At 41.3% G+C, this 14,247-nt stretch overlaps 1 protein-coding gene and 1 non-coding gene across 2 annotated transcripts in view; one reads left to right on the top strand and one right to left on the bottom strand.

The window, feature by feature from the left end:
• LOC125237322 (IQ motif and SEC7 domain-containing protein 3) overlaps positions 1–14,247 on the bottom strand; it is a 284,222-nt gene that overhangs the window by 169,543 nt on the left and 100,432 nt on the right. The window lies entirely within an intron of this gene.
• On the top strand, positions 7,420–7,491 carry Trnat-cgu. Its single transcript has one exon. It is a non-coding gene; the product is annotated as a tRNA-Thr (tRNA).

Below are 14,247 nucleotides of genomic sequence, written 5' to 3'. Positions count from 1 at the left end.
AAAAACGAAGGGGTGTTATAAGTTTGACGTGTCTGTCTGTCTGTCTGTCCGTCTGTCCGTCTGTCTGTCTGTCTGTCTGTCTGTCTGTTTGTCTGTCTGTGTGTGTGTCTGTCTGTGGCATCGTAGCTCCCGAACGGATGAACCGATTTAGATTTAGTTTTTTTTGTCTGAAAGCTGAGTTAGTAGGGAGTGTTCTTAGCCATGTTTCATGAAAATCGGTCCACTATGTCGTCGTCGGGGGTTTTTTCAAAATTTTAATTTTGTGGTTAGGTTATTTATAACCGAGTTCAAAAAAAGGAGGAGGTTCTCAATTCGACTGAATGTTTTTTTAGGGTTCCGTAGTCAACTAGGAACCCTTATAATTTCGCCATGTCTGTCTGTCCGTCTGTCCGTCCGTCCGTCCGTCCGTCCGTCCGCGGATAATCTCAGTAACCGTAAGCACTAGAAAGCTGAAATTTGGTAACAATATGTATATCAATCACGCCAACAAAATGCAAAAATAAAAAATGGAAAAAAATGTTTTATTAGGGTACCCCCCCTACATGTAAAGTGGGGGCTGTTTTTTTTTTATTCCAACCCCAACGTGTGATACATTGTTGGATAGGTATTAAAAAACCGGCCAAGTGCGAGTCGGACTCGCGCACCGAGGGTTCCGTACAAACCTGCAAGGTTTACAATTATTAAAAAAAAATATATTATGTGATGTAACTAAAAATTTATGGTTTTCGTAATTTTTCCTTTATCTATGCTATAAGACGTTGCTTCGTACCAAATTTCTGAGATTCTTTCGTTCCAAGATTCTGAGTTCACGGGAAGCACCCTGTAGGTTTTGATTCCCTTGCAAGTGTCGAAAATTTGCGGCATAAACGGCTGTATCTTTTGATTGCGTTGGCTTAGAAGTTTGATTTTTTCACAGCTTCAAGGGACAGTAGACCTGAGTAATTGATATAAATTTCAGCTTCATACCTCCACGCGTTCCTGAGAAAAAGGGTCTTGACAGACGGACGGACGGACGGACAGACGGACAACAAAGTGATCCTATAAGGGTTCCGTTTTTTCCTTTTGAGGTACGGAACCCTAAAAATGAGTAAGGGTTTACTAAGATTGTTTTTTTGATAATATTAATATGTTTCCGCAACAAAATCAGCCTGTATAATGACGCATCGCGCCGTGTTTTCGCCTCTTATGTGTAATTTAGATTGCGTCCGCGCCCCGTCCGCGCCTCGTCCTCGCCACGCCCGCGCCCCGCCACGTCCGTTGTGTTTATTTTAGACGTAAGACGCGCCCCCAGGCGGCGCGGCGCGCGCCACGCCGCCTGGGGCGCGCCTTACGTCCTTCCTATACAAAATGTACTGAGGAGACGCTTTTTGAATTACACTCAGGTGGCGTGGCGCCGACGTCCGTTGCGCGCCCCGAGACACGCGACGCATAAGTGGGAACGCTGCCGTAAACATGTAAAACTAGATCAGATATTTTCATGTCGGTCAGTATCAGGGGAACAAGAAAATCCAGCATATACATGAATTGCTAACAAAATAGGAAAGTCTTTCTTGAAGTCTGAAATTTACAAATAGAAGTTACTAAAAGGTTTAGGTTATGGTAGACTAGACCGCCAAAGACCTTGTTCGATTCAATTTAATTATACTCGTATTTCAACGGAATTCGTCTTTTTAATTGGTTTAGGCATTATTTAAAAACAAATAAAAATGTTATCATGCCCATCATCTGCAAAACTAGGAAATAACTGGTACAGCAGCATTTTCCAGACTGAAATATCATTAGCCGTCTGCTTTAGCCCTTTATTTTTAAGACGACCATTAGTTGGTCCCCAAAGTTTTGTTCAGTTGGACTTTGAACTGCTGGGCTGGGCTTGCATTGAGTTTATTTTTCTACTGCACGCATACTAATTATAGAAACGCATGAAAAAAAGAACATCCAAAAATTTATGACGCCGCCCGTTTATTTCATTAATTGAAACATCTCACCGAATGTTTTATAGCAGTTTATTCCATTCCTGATATTTTAAATCACAATTAGCCGTACGGGTTAATCGGTGACGGCTTAAAAGCTGTTAGCGACGTTTATGACTGTGGAGTGACGTTTGAGGGAGTGGACGGAATGAAAACGGGCGAAAATAAAAATAAAAATGCTTGTCAATAAATCAAACTTGACGTAAGTTAAATAAGTCGAAATTTAAGTATCCTAAAGCATGACGAAATACTGTTTGTTGTTAAAATATTGCACCCAATGACTGACACAAGGAATTTTTAACCATATCAGCGGAAATTAAATGCCATTTAATTAGGATTCTTCATTGTCATGCAAACTAGCATCTATGTAGGTTATGCTTTGAGGTATTGTACCATAGGATGCCGGCAGCATATCTGTCCTTTATTCATCAGGCTTCGGTCATCAGTTACGCCAACCAGATTCTTCACGAGTTCCGTAAAAGACTTGTGCGCGCTGGGATACAAGGAGATTTTGTCATGGTATTTCCTTTCAGCAGAAAGGAAAGTGTTAAGAAAGATTTTGGGCCCTGTGAGGAGAGCGGATGGTAGTTTTAGGCTCCTCAAAAATGCCGAAATTGAAGACCTTGTGGCTGCACCTAACATTATCGGCGAGACTAAAGCCCATCGTCTCCGTTGGCTCGACCACGTTTTAAGAATGGAGGATGATCGTGGCGCGAAAAGGGCATACATAGGTTTCTCAGTAGGACGGAAGCCAAGTGGACGACCTAGATATCGTTGGGGTGATGCCGTTGAAGCGGATCTGCACGATCTCTAAGCAGAAAACTGGAGGGACGTCGTTAAGGATCAAGATAATTGGCGTACACTCGTGTCGAAGGCCAAGACTCATTTTGGGTCGCTGCGCCAATAAGTAGTAGTAGTATTTCGTACAAAACAAATGCACAGGTGCACACCTAAACCTAATCAAGTGTCTCTTAAATGTTGCTATATATGTAATATCAATGATAACAACGAATTCTAGTTAGATGCTAACACCAAACTACATCTTTGTCTATAAATTCTGTGTTGAGAAAACCAAACACGTCTACCCTGACAAGCCTTTGTACCCAAATCGCATCGCAAAATCAATTTCGTACGAACACCGGCAAGCCGAATTTTCAATATACGCTTCTCGCCCACCTTTGGCACGTGTAAGTGCACCTTTATGCACCATCGAATTTATATTCCGAATTGATATGAACATCTAGAGTAAACTGACAACTGGGGTTGTACAGTTCTCTTTCATACGTACAGTCGCCATCAAATATAGCCAGCGAAAGGTCTCACATAAAACGGAACACGCTTCTACCACAGTATAAGGACGACTCAGTAGTTAATCTCCGGCAGCGGCGACGCGATCGGTATTTGGCTCTCTCGCACGCGGCGCGGCCCGTACTGTACTGATGCGACTGGCATCTTCCGTTTACGCATGTACTCGCTGCACTTCGCTGCGTGCGAGCGTTAGTCAAGGACAAACCGCGCGGCGCAAAATTACTTAGAAGAATTATTACTGTTTTTATACTGTGCTTCTACTGTCAAGACGTGAGAGTGCGTGATTAGATATTTGCGAGAGCTTTGGCAGCTCCAATACATCTAATGGCGATTGTACAGTCATCTGCAATGACTGCAATGTTATACAGTAAAGACCCCAAAAATATCCGACACTATATTATTTTGTCAGTATAGGTAATTTTGTGGTCTTCACTCGGAAAAATAACTTATTATTAAATGTGACTTTACTATCACTATTTAAATCATATGTCATATCATAGTCTTTCGCTCCTAACAATGAATAAAAGGTTAATATACACTTAAAACATTTCCAATACTGTCCGAATCCTGAGAGCAAATAAGGACTACGTTTTTATGGATCCACTTTTTAAATAGCAAATAATTCAACAAAGTAATACCTACAACAGGGAAATATCAGTAACCCTTTATCAAACATTTTAGGTGATGTTTTCTAAAGTCATCTCTAACATGTATGTTGTGTATTGTCTTGGCAGTTTCAAAACACAACCAATTCTCAAGTCAACCATTAAAGGACGTAGCTATACCACTTAGTTACGTAACCAAAACCTTTTAGCATGTCCGTCCCTTTGTCCAACATAACATATTCCTTAGCGGTCAACCTGTAACGTTACTAACAAATGCTCAACATTACTCACCTTTTTGTCCCTCAGGATCCCTGAGATATTCCCAAAGGTTTTATAGAGAGGTTTTCTTAAACCAGTCCAGTTTAAATGTCTCATGATTTTACACGGACGCTTCTAGGAAAGCCAGAAATAGCGCGATACTTGAACCACACGTCGGACAATGCCGATCAAATATATGAAAGAGGCGCGTTCCTAGCACACAGTCTAAGCTCGTGTAGGTGAACGCGTACTATGCTTGTATGAAATATGACAGGTCGCCTGGTCGCGTTTTTGACAGGCGGTAACTGTGAGGTAACCGAGAGGGGGTGGGCGGCACTTTTAGCGGGGAGCGGGAGTGGCCATACTGTACGTTAGTGATCTTTATTATACTGTGCGTGAACGGGTATAATATATATATATATATATATATATATATATATATATATATAAGATTCTGCTAATGCAACGTGGATCCGCGTTCCGGCATATGAACAAAATCTGTCGTGAGCGTCATGAATGATTTTCTGCGATCTGCGGGCCTTTTAACATTTTAAGGGCACATTTTTACTTCCATCTTACACACTTACTCGCGTATACACATTTCAAAATCAAGTGGAACTTTCTAAATTCACAAAGCGGCTTCTACAAGAAAAGGTTATTTCTTACTTTTCTTAGCAATGTATTCGTTTTTCGCTTGACTCTAGCTTTCTGCTAGCATCTGGAATAGATATTGTTCTGTTTAGTTATTAATTATAAGGGACATGTTCATTTTCCTTACACAGATAGAGTATATTTAGGCTTCGTGTTAATGTTTATACGTGTTTGTTAATGTATGTATAAACTCTTCATTGTTCAAAACACAAATATGACACAGGAAGACAGTACAAAGGCGAACTTATGTATAGTATATTCATAATATATTTGTTTTATTTCATATCCTATGACCACATTTGTAAATGGGAACATTGGGAACATCATTAATATTGTATTTAGGGTATGAGAGCCAATTATTTTGATAAAGTAATGTCAGAGGAAAACAAATATCTACGAGTACTTACAAATATAACATCGAACAAAATATTTACAAAATATGTAAGTAATGGAGACATAGTAAATTATAAAACTGTTAGTATAATTAATGTCTTTCTCGTCAATCAAAAATGAGTCCTAACTATTACTTTTCAAAAATACGAATTTTTATAATTCATGAACATGATTGGGGTTGATTCATGAGTTTTGTTAAAATTAAGTTGTAAATGTGGGGGTCGAGGTTACCCCCTTTTCAAGCGAGCGGTTATTTTGTGATCAACATGCGTTAGGTAACGCTGCGTCTATCACAATAGGCTAGTTTCCTACTAGTCAAATCAGCTTCTTTTTATGACCTGTCAAAACGATTTGCTAGTATGGAATTAGTATGAAATACTGAGGAGTGACGTCACGGTCAATTCATTTACTTTAAATCTTTCTTTTTGACTTATTAAATAGAAATTATGTTTAAAAATAACTACTGTCCATATTTTTCTTCCAATTATGTGGTGCTTTATTTCGTGCACTGCATAAAATATTTTAATTTAAGTATAGGAAACTAGCCTATACAATATGTATTTTTGGAAACCACCAGTTAGACAATGAAATGTACATTTACGTAGGAACTTTTAGTTTTAGAATATAAAGCAAGTTACGAAGTCTTCAGCGAATATGTCGTTTTGAAACTGCTAAGGTCGTCGTGGTCTATGAAAATATTATGAGGGACTCGTTTGACTGACTTAAGATTTACTTTATGGCGCCTGCGTGTGCCTGAGTCTACCACAATACAACCGCATGATTTTTAGGGTTCCGTAGTCAACTAGGAACCCTTATAGTTTCGCCATGTCTGTCTGTCCGTCCGTCCGTCCGTCCGTCCGTCCGTCCGTCCGTCCGTCCGTCCGTCCGTGCGTCCGTCCGTCCGTCCGTCCGTCCGTCCGTCCGTCCGTCCGTCCGTCCGTCCGTCCGTCCGTCCGTCCGTCCGCGGATAATCTCAGTAACCGTAAGCACTAGAAAGCTGAAATTTGGTACCAATATGTATGTCAATCACGCCAACAAAGTGCAAAAATAAAAAATGGAAAAAAATGTTTTATTAGGGTACCCCACCTACATGTAAAGTGGGGGCTGATATTTTTTTTCATTCCAACCCCAACGTGTGATATATTGTTGGATAGGTATTTAAAAATGAATAAGGGTTTACTAAGATCGTTTTTTGATAATATTAATATTTTCGGAAATAATCGCTCCTAAAGGAAAAAAAAGTGCGTCCCCCCCCCTCTAACTTTTGAACCATATGTTTAAAAAATATGAAATAAATCACAAAAGTAGAACTTTATAAAGACTTTCTAGGAAAATTGTTTTGAACTTGATAGGTTCAGTAGTTTTTGAGAAAAATACGGAAAACTACGAAACCCTACACTGAGCGTGGCCCGACACGCTCTTGGCCGGATTTTTTCTTATCCTATGAGGTTACAGAACCCTTCTATATGTATGTATATGCTGGTTAGGGTAACTCTATTTTGCTTATGTAAAATTGCAAAACCTCAAAACATGTTGTCAGTGTGAATTCCGCAACATTTTCCTTTGCACATTTTTACCGCAGAACAAAAACAAAACCACTCGCTGTGGGCTTATTTCAGCTTATTTTCATAAGCCTTGAATGTTGTTTTGCTCGTTGGTGTTTGACGTTGATGTACAGACTCCATCAAATAAAACATGTTTATCTCATATTATAAATGATGGTCATTGTACATACGAGTAGGTACAACAATCGTCAAGTGTATTAATCATGGATTTCAATAATTCTGATCATAATTTACTGACCGACAATATACCTTTTTTATGAGATAGGAGGCAAACGAGCGGGCAGGGTCCCATTTCTCGAACTTACAATTTACAAGTGGTAGTCAATGTCTTAGGGACCGGCCACACTTAAGAGACGCATGTCCTGAGGTGCGGAACGGACGTCTCCGCCACGCCGCCTGAATGTAATTCAAAAAACGTGGCGGCGGCGTGGCGCGCGCCGCGCCACCTGGAGGCGCGTCTTACGTCCTTCCTATACAAAATGTACTGAGGAGCCGTTTTTGGAATTACATTCAGGCGGCGTGGCGGAGACGTCCGTTGCGCGCCCCGAGACACGCGACGCTTAAGTGGGAACGCTGCCTAATATGACAAATTGGAAAGAGACTTTCGCTTGTAACTTGTACTTTTCAACTATGGAACAAATCAAATTATTTTATTAAATATTTTTTGGCGGGCGGGTGGTCTAGTGGTAATGACGTTAGCCGCGTAAGCTGAAGACCCGGGTTCGATTCCCGGCTCGGCCACCAGTGGGCCTTGTTGTTTTTTCTTTCGTGTATGATATCTATTTCACTTTGTAATTTTCAGTTTTGAGAAATGGGCTAAGGCGCCTGATGGTAAGCTATATCTTTCCCTAATGCATATCGAGATATTACACCATCCTCCAGTGTACGCAATAATGTAGGTATAAAAAAATAGGTAATGCAATAAAACTATGTGTGTAATTCGGTCATGTCACATTTGTTAGGGATAGAGAATAGAATAGGTACCTAGTCTGTTAATTTAATATTTCTTTTTTTTTATGAATACCTTTTGCTGATTAAAATTGTATCTCGTTTTTTAATGCACGTTAATTATAAGATGTAATGTTTTGAAAAGAAGTGGCCCGCCGAGTTTCTTGCCGGTCCCATAGTGGATACCCCCCTCCAACTGAGGGGGGACTGAAATCTTCTCGAGGCTGAGGCGTAGGCCGGCGTAGCTTTATTTGACGTTCATAAGCGCATTCTAATATGCCTACTTGGAAAAATAAATATTTCATTTCATTTCATTTCAGAAACAGAGTAAATATCAGAAGAAAATACATTAATAATAAATCGTTAGTAGACGTGAAACAGAAAGGCAATACAATAAGTATACTATCGACAGCGGCAGCAAATCTTGTTAATAAAATATAAGTTACAGACTATTTTGAGCAGATAGTTCACTTGGTCAAAAGAGCTGGCACGAATTGAACGAATGAGTGATTGAAAATGTCTAAGTGACACAACAGATAACCCAAAAAATATCAGGGCCTTCGAATGTGAAGATGGAGCAGGGATCTTGTACTTGAAGGGGGCAGAACAATCACATCTCTGCCTTACTAAATTGAACCTTATCATTGCGCTAAAAAGGCGTTAGTATCAGAATAATTTATAGTTAATACTTACGACATCTTGTATTTGAAATATTGACATGTAAATCTTAATCGAAAATAAAATAAAATGGTGGCTCTTGACAGTATACAGTCGTATACCGATATTAACGATACAGGTGTCACTCACACAACTAAAGTTTCGTTCATTCCATTCGTGTCAGCGTGTATCGATCGATCTGTAGTGAAAGAATGAACTTTACGCCAACTGTGAGGTAGGGATTGCAATCCGGTCTGATATCCAATCCGGCCGGATTTAGGTCCCAATCCGGCGGATCCGGCCGGATCCGGCCGGATTGACCTTGAGTATTAAAAGTACCCAAATAGTAATTTTTTTTTGTATGTTTTCAGCATAATATGAGAAATATGATGGTATTTTGCTTCACAATTAATAAACCAAAGTTGAAAGCTTAGAAATCAACATTTTTACCAGGTAACAAGTAAATTTTACTAAAATAATCAGTCGCAAATAAAATTCTTTCGTTCTTTTTAAGCTTTCATAGGATAACAAAATTATTTTTACTGTATTGTTTTACAGTAATACCTATAGAGCTTTTAAGTTTTTAAGAACGGACATTTATATAACATTACCTACATGCATTATGAGATAACTATTTAAAAAGAGATAATTATGTTTTGTATTATTTTACAGTTAACTTTTCTCACACGCAAAGAAGAACTAAAAAAAACTACAGTAGCTGAATTAAAGTCATCAAGAGTAATTGACCTTAGTATTATTTGCTATGTATTGCTGAAACCACAATCTTACTGAATACCTTTTAAAAATGTTCATATTTAAGCTTTGAATTGTTTTTTTATGATTTTTGTAGCAATGTGCCCTCATACTTCTTATATCATGCTGAAAACATTGTTGTTCTTGTAGTCCTACGTCACCACAGAGATGCAAAGGGCCTTCTCAAGCTCGCGCCATGCCTTCCTATCTTCAGCTACCCTCGTGGCCTCGCTCCAGCTCGACACGGTCGCTCGTAGTTCATCCTCAACGGACCGCTTCCATGAGTTTACAGGGCGCCCGGAGCCAAGGCTCCTTCCAGCGGCAGGCGATTTCCAGCCGAAAGAAATGGTTGCGTTATTTCGTTAGAGGGAACTCTTGGAATTGTGTGCTGCCAATGTACTTTTTGTGTCACGGTTTCCTCACTAATGGGTGTTTGCTGGCATATACTCAATAGGTCTTGATTTCGGATAGTGTTTAACCAGAAAACGCGAAGGATCGACCTCAGTGACATGTTAACGAAAAGTTTTGTCGTATGGCCCTTTGTCACTCTCCACTATTCCACATTTTGCATCCAAGCAAACAATTTCACAGATTTCACTACAGATTCAAAGACGGAAAGTCTGACGCGTCACTTGAGCACATTATTTTACTTCCAAACGGCCCAGTAATGCAAAAAACGTATACGTATTAAATTATTTTTTGATTGGAAATCAGACCGGATTGCAATCCCCTGTTGAGCTACGTTCAAATGTTAGCGTAAATGTTATTTTTTTGCACTATTCTAACATATTAAATTACATTACCGGATCCGGTACCGGATCCGGCGAATTTCACCGGATCCGGTAGCATGTAAAAAAACCCCACAGGGACCGGCCCGCTATCCCTTATACGGGGTACCGGATCCGGCCGGATTACCGGATCCGCCGGACCGGATTGCAATCCCTAGCAAACGCTGCTTTTTAGGGTTCCGTAGTCAACTAGGAACCCTTATAGTTTCGCCATGTCTGTCTGTCCGTCCGTCCGTCCGTCCGCGGATAATCTCAGTAACCGTTAGCACTAGAAAGCTGAAATTTGGTCCCAATATGTATATCAATCACACCAACAGAGTGTAAAAATAAAAAATGGAAAAAAAAATATTAGGGTACCCCCCCTACATGTAAAATGGGGGCTGATAATATTTTTCATTCCAACCCCAACGTGTGATATATTGTTGGATAGGTATTTAAGAACGAATAAAGGGTTTACTAAGATTGCTTTTTGATAATATTAATATTTTCGGAAATAATCGCTCCTAAAGGAAAAAAAAGTACGCCCCCCCCCCTCTAACTTTTGAACCACAAGTTTAAAAAATATGAAAAAAATCACAAAAGTAGAACTTTGTAAAGGCTTTCTAGGAAAATTGTTTTGAACTTGATAGGTTCAGTAGTTTTTGAGAAACATATGGAAAACTTCGGAACCCTACACTGAGCGTGGCCCGACACGCTCTTGGCCGGTTTTTTTTATCGGACTTGTCTTGATGAGTACCCGAAGTCTAGCTGATGCTGAACCCTGGCTGCACCTAGGGGAACTCGGGTTTAGTGTAATACAGGCAAACGCTGTTTTCGTCATCGGACTTGTCTTGATGAGTACTCGAGTGAGCAGTACCCGAAGTCCAGCTGATGCTGAACCCTGGCTGTACCTAGGGGAACTCGGGTTTAGTGTAACACAGGCAAACGCTGGTTTCGACATCGGACTTGTCTTGATGAGTACTCTAGTGAGCAGTACCCGAAGTCCAGCTGATGCTGAACCCTGGATGCACCTAGGGGAACTCGGGTTTAGTGTAACACAGGCAAACACTGTTTTCGTCATCGGACTTGTCTTGATGAGTACTCGAGTGACCAGTACCCGAATTCCAGCTGATGCTGAACCTTGGCTGCACCTAGGGGAACTCGGGTTTAGTGAAACACAGGCAAACGCTGTTTTCGTCAGCGGACTTGTCTTGATGAGTACTCGAGTGAGCAGTACCCGAAGTCCAGCTGATGCTGAACCCTGGCTGCATCTAGGGGAACTCGGGTTTAGTGTAACACAGGCAAACGCTGTTTTCGTCATCGGACTTGTCTTGATGAGTACTCGAGTGAGCAGTACCCAAATTCCAGCTGATGCTGAACCCTGGCTGCACCTATGGGAACTCGGGTTTAGTGTAACACAGGCAAACGCTGTTTTCGTCATCGGACTTGTCTTGATGAGTACTCGAGTGAGCAGTACCCGAAGTCCAGTTGATGCTGAACCCTGGCTGCACCTAGGGGAAATCGGGTTTAGTGTAACACAGGCAAACGCTGTTTTCGTCATTGGACTTGTCTTAATGAGTATTTGGGTGAGCTCTACCCGAGATAGAGCTGATGCTGAAACCTGGCTGTACCTAGGGGAACTCGGGTTTGGTGTAACATAGGCAAACTCTGTTTGCGTCATCGGACTTGTCTTGACGAGGACTTGGGTGCGCAATAGCCAAGACAGCGTTGTAGCTGAGCCCTGGCGGTATCTAGGGCAACTCTGGTTTCGGTGCATTATAATATAGAAATATTTCATGCAATGTCAAGTTAGGCATAAAACATAACTGAACAAAAATCCTACCAGAAGTGAATATTAACATCAAGTAGTTAGAACAAATTTATTAATTTGCCATACATAAAACACTTTATTTATGTCTAAAAAAATACGTATGTATATCCATTTGAATATCAAAATTAAGTACAGTCGACTTCACTAATAGTAACACAGGGAATAAGGAGAATACTGGAGTTCCAAGCGTCCATAGACTGCGGTAACTATTTACTATCAGACGGGCTGTATGCTTGATTGCCACTAGAAAAGTATTTCTGTCTCAAACGATCTTCATAGAATTCACAACAATCAACAGAAATAGTTTGACAGATTCTATGGTACTACTCAACTCAACTAAGTACCAGTCATAAAGACGAGTCTAAGATATTTCACACGAAACATACTATGAACAGAAAACAGCGTTTATTTATATTGCACCGAACCTGAGTTCCCCTAGGTACCACCAGGTCTCAGCTACAGCAGTGGCTTGGGTACTGCGCACCCAAGTCCTCATAAAGGCAGGGCCTATAACGGAAACCGGGTTTGTCTATGTTGCACCAAACCTAAGTTCCCCTAGGTACAGCCAGAGTTCAATATCAGCTTTACCAGTACTCATCAAGACAAGTCCGCTGACAAAAACAGCGTTTACCTATGTTGCACGAAACCCGAGTTCCCCTAGGAATAACCAGGGTTCAGCATCAGCTCTACCTTGGTTACTGCTCACTCAAGTACTCATCAAGACAAATCCGATGACGAAAACAGCGTTTGCCTATGTTGCACGAAACCCGAGTTCCCCTAGGAATAGCCAGGGTTCAGCATCAGCTCTACCCTGGTTACTGCTCACTCAAGTACTCATCAAAACAAGTCCGATGACGAAAACAGCGCTTGCCTATGTTACACCAAACCCGCGTTCCCCTGGGAAAAGCCAGGGTTCAGCATCAGCTCTACCTTGGTTACTGCTCACTCAAGTACTCATCAAGACAAGTCCGATGACGAAAACAGCGTTTGCCTATGTTGCACGAAACCCGAGTTCCCTTAGGAATAGCCAGGGTTCAGCATCAGCTCTACCTTGGTTACTGCTCACTCAAGTACTCATCAAGACAAGTCCGATGACGAAAACAGCGCTTGCCTATGTTACTCCAAATCCGCGTTCCCCTAGGAATAGCCAGGGTTCAGCATCAGCTCTACCTTGGTTACTGCTCACACAAGTACTCACCAAGACAAGTCCGGTGAAGAAAACAGCGCTTGCCTATGTTACTCCAAACCCGCGTTCCCCTGGGAAAAGCCAGGGTTCAGCATCAGCTCTACCTTGGTTACTGCTCACTCAAGTACTCACCAAGACAAGTCCGGTGAAGAAAACAGCGCTTGCCTATGTTACTCCAAACCCGCGTTCCCCTGGGAAAAGCCAGGGTTCAGCATCAGCTCTACCTTGGTTACTGCTCACTCAAGTACTCATCAATACAAGTCCGATGAAGAAAACAGCGTTTGCCTATGTTGCACGAAACCCGAGTTCCCTTAGGAGTAGCCAGGGTTCAGCATCAGCTCTACCTTGGTTACTGCTCACACAAGTACTCATCAAGACAAGTCCGATGACGAAAACAGCGCTTGCCTATGTTAAACCAAACCCGCGTTCCCCTGGGAAAAGCCAGGGTTCAGCATCAGCTCTATCTTAGGAACTGCTCACCCAATTAACTCATCAAGGCGAGTTGGATGACGAAAACGGCTTGTTTTTATGTTGGCAATTAACGTTTTCAATGTGTAATGTTAATGGTTAATTGTATTGATTTTCGGCCAACACTGTATATTTACATGCATACATACATATTTACATAATTATATTCATACATACATACCTACATACATTCATACGTACGAACGTACATACTGATCTATGGGCGGCGATGATCATTTACCATCAGGCGATCCATCACTTCCTTGTCTCCCAGTTCATTAAAAATAATTTCTAGCCGTGTTCTACTTTTATCCAACGAAAACATGTTTCGTTGCAAAATTAAAAATGGGGCGCATAGTGCGGAGTGGCAACAGCGCATTTTCCTTCCTGTTCTTACAATAGCTTAGATTCATAATCCTGTCTCTTTTACGCAAGGCTCGACTACGCTTTAACAAAAGGGAAAGCCTTATAAATAGCGCTTAAAATAAGGGTAACCCTTATTAAAGGCTTGCAAGCCGTATCGGATAGCGCTAAGCCAATGCACAGGGCTAGCTTTATTGTTTTGCTTAGTTTTTTGTAAGGGCTAGTCAAATGAATGGGCTTGCAGTTCGAAAGGGAGAATCTCTCGATTGGGTCGTCCTTACGTTAGGGATTCCCAATGAAAGGCTTGTAGCGCGGAAGGGGTTGTCCGGTCCCTGTTACCCCATCTCGTCCCGTGGGTGTCGTATAAGGCGACTAAGGAAGATAATATGCACATGATGCACATGACCAAGGCACGCCCGTCTCTTTCGCGAGGTTCTTTCTGACGAGACATGTGCACGCCGCCACCACAACGACCATCTTGACTTTGTATTTTATCAGGTTGTCACCATAAATTAGGTGTGATC

Source organism: Leguminivora glycinivorella, chromosome 21 (genome assembly GCF_023078275.1).
Source record: "Leguminivora glycinivorella isolate SPB_JAAS2020 chromosome 21, LegGlyc_1.1, whole genome shotgun sequence".
Lineage (NCBI taxonomy): Eukaryota > Metazoa > Arthropoda > Insecta > Lepidoptera > Tortricidae > Leguminivora > Leguminivora glycinivorella.
This window is presented reverse-complemented; position numbering and strand designations above follow the sequence as displayed.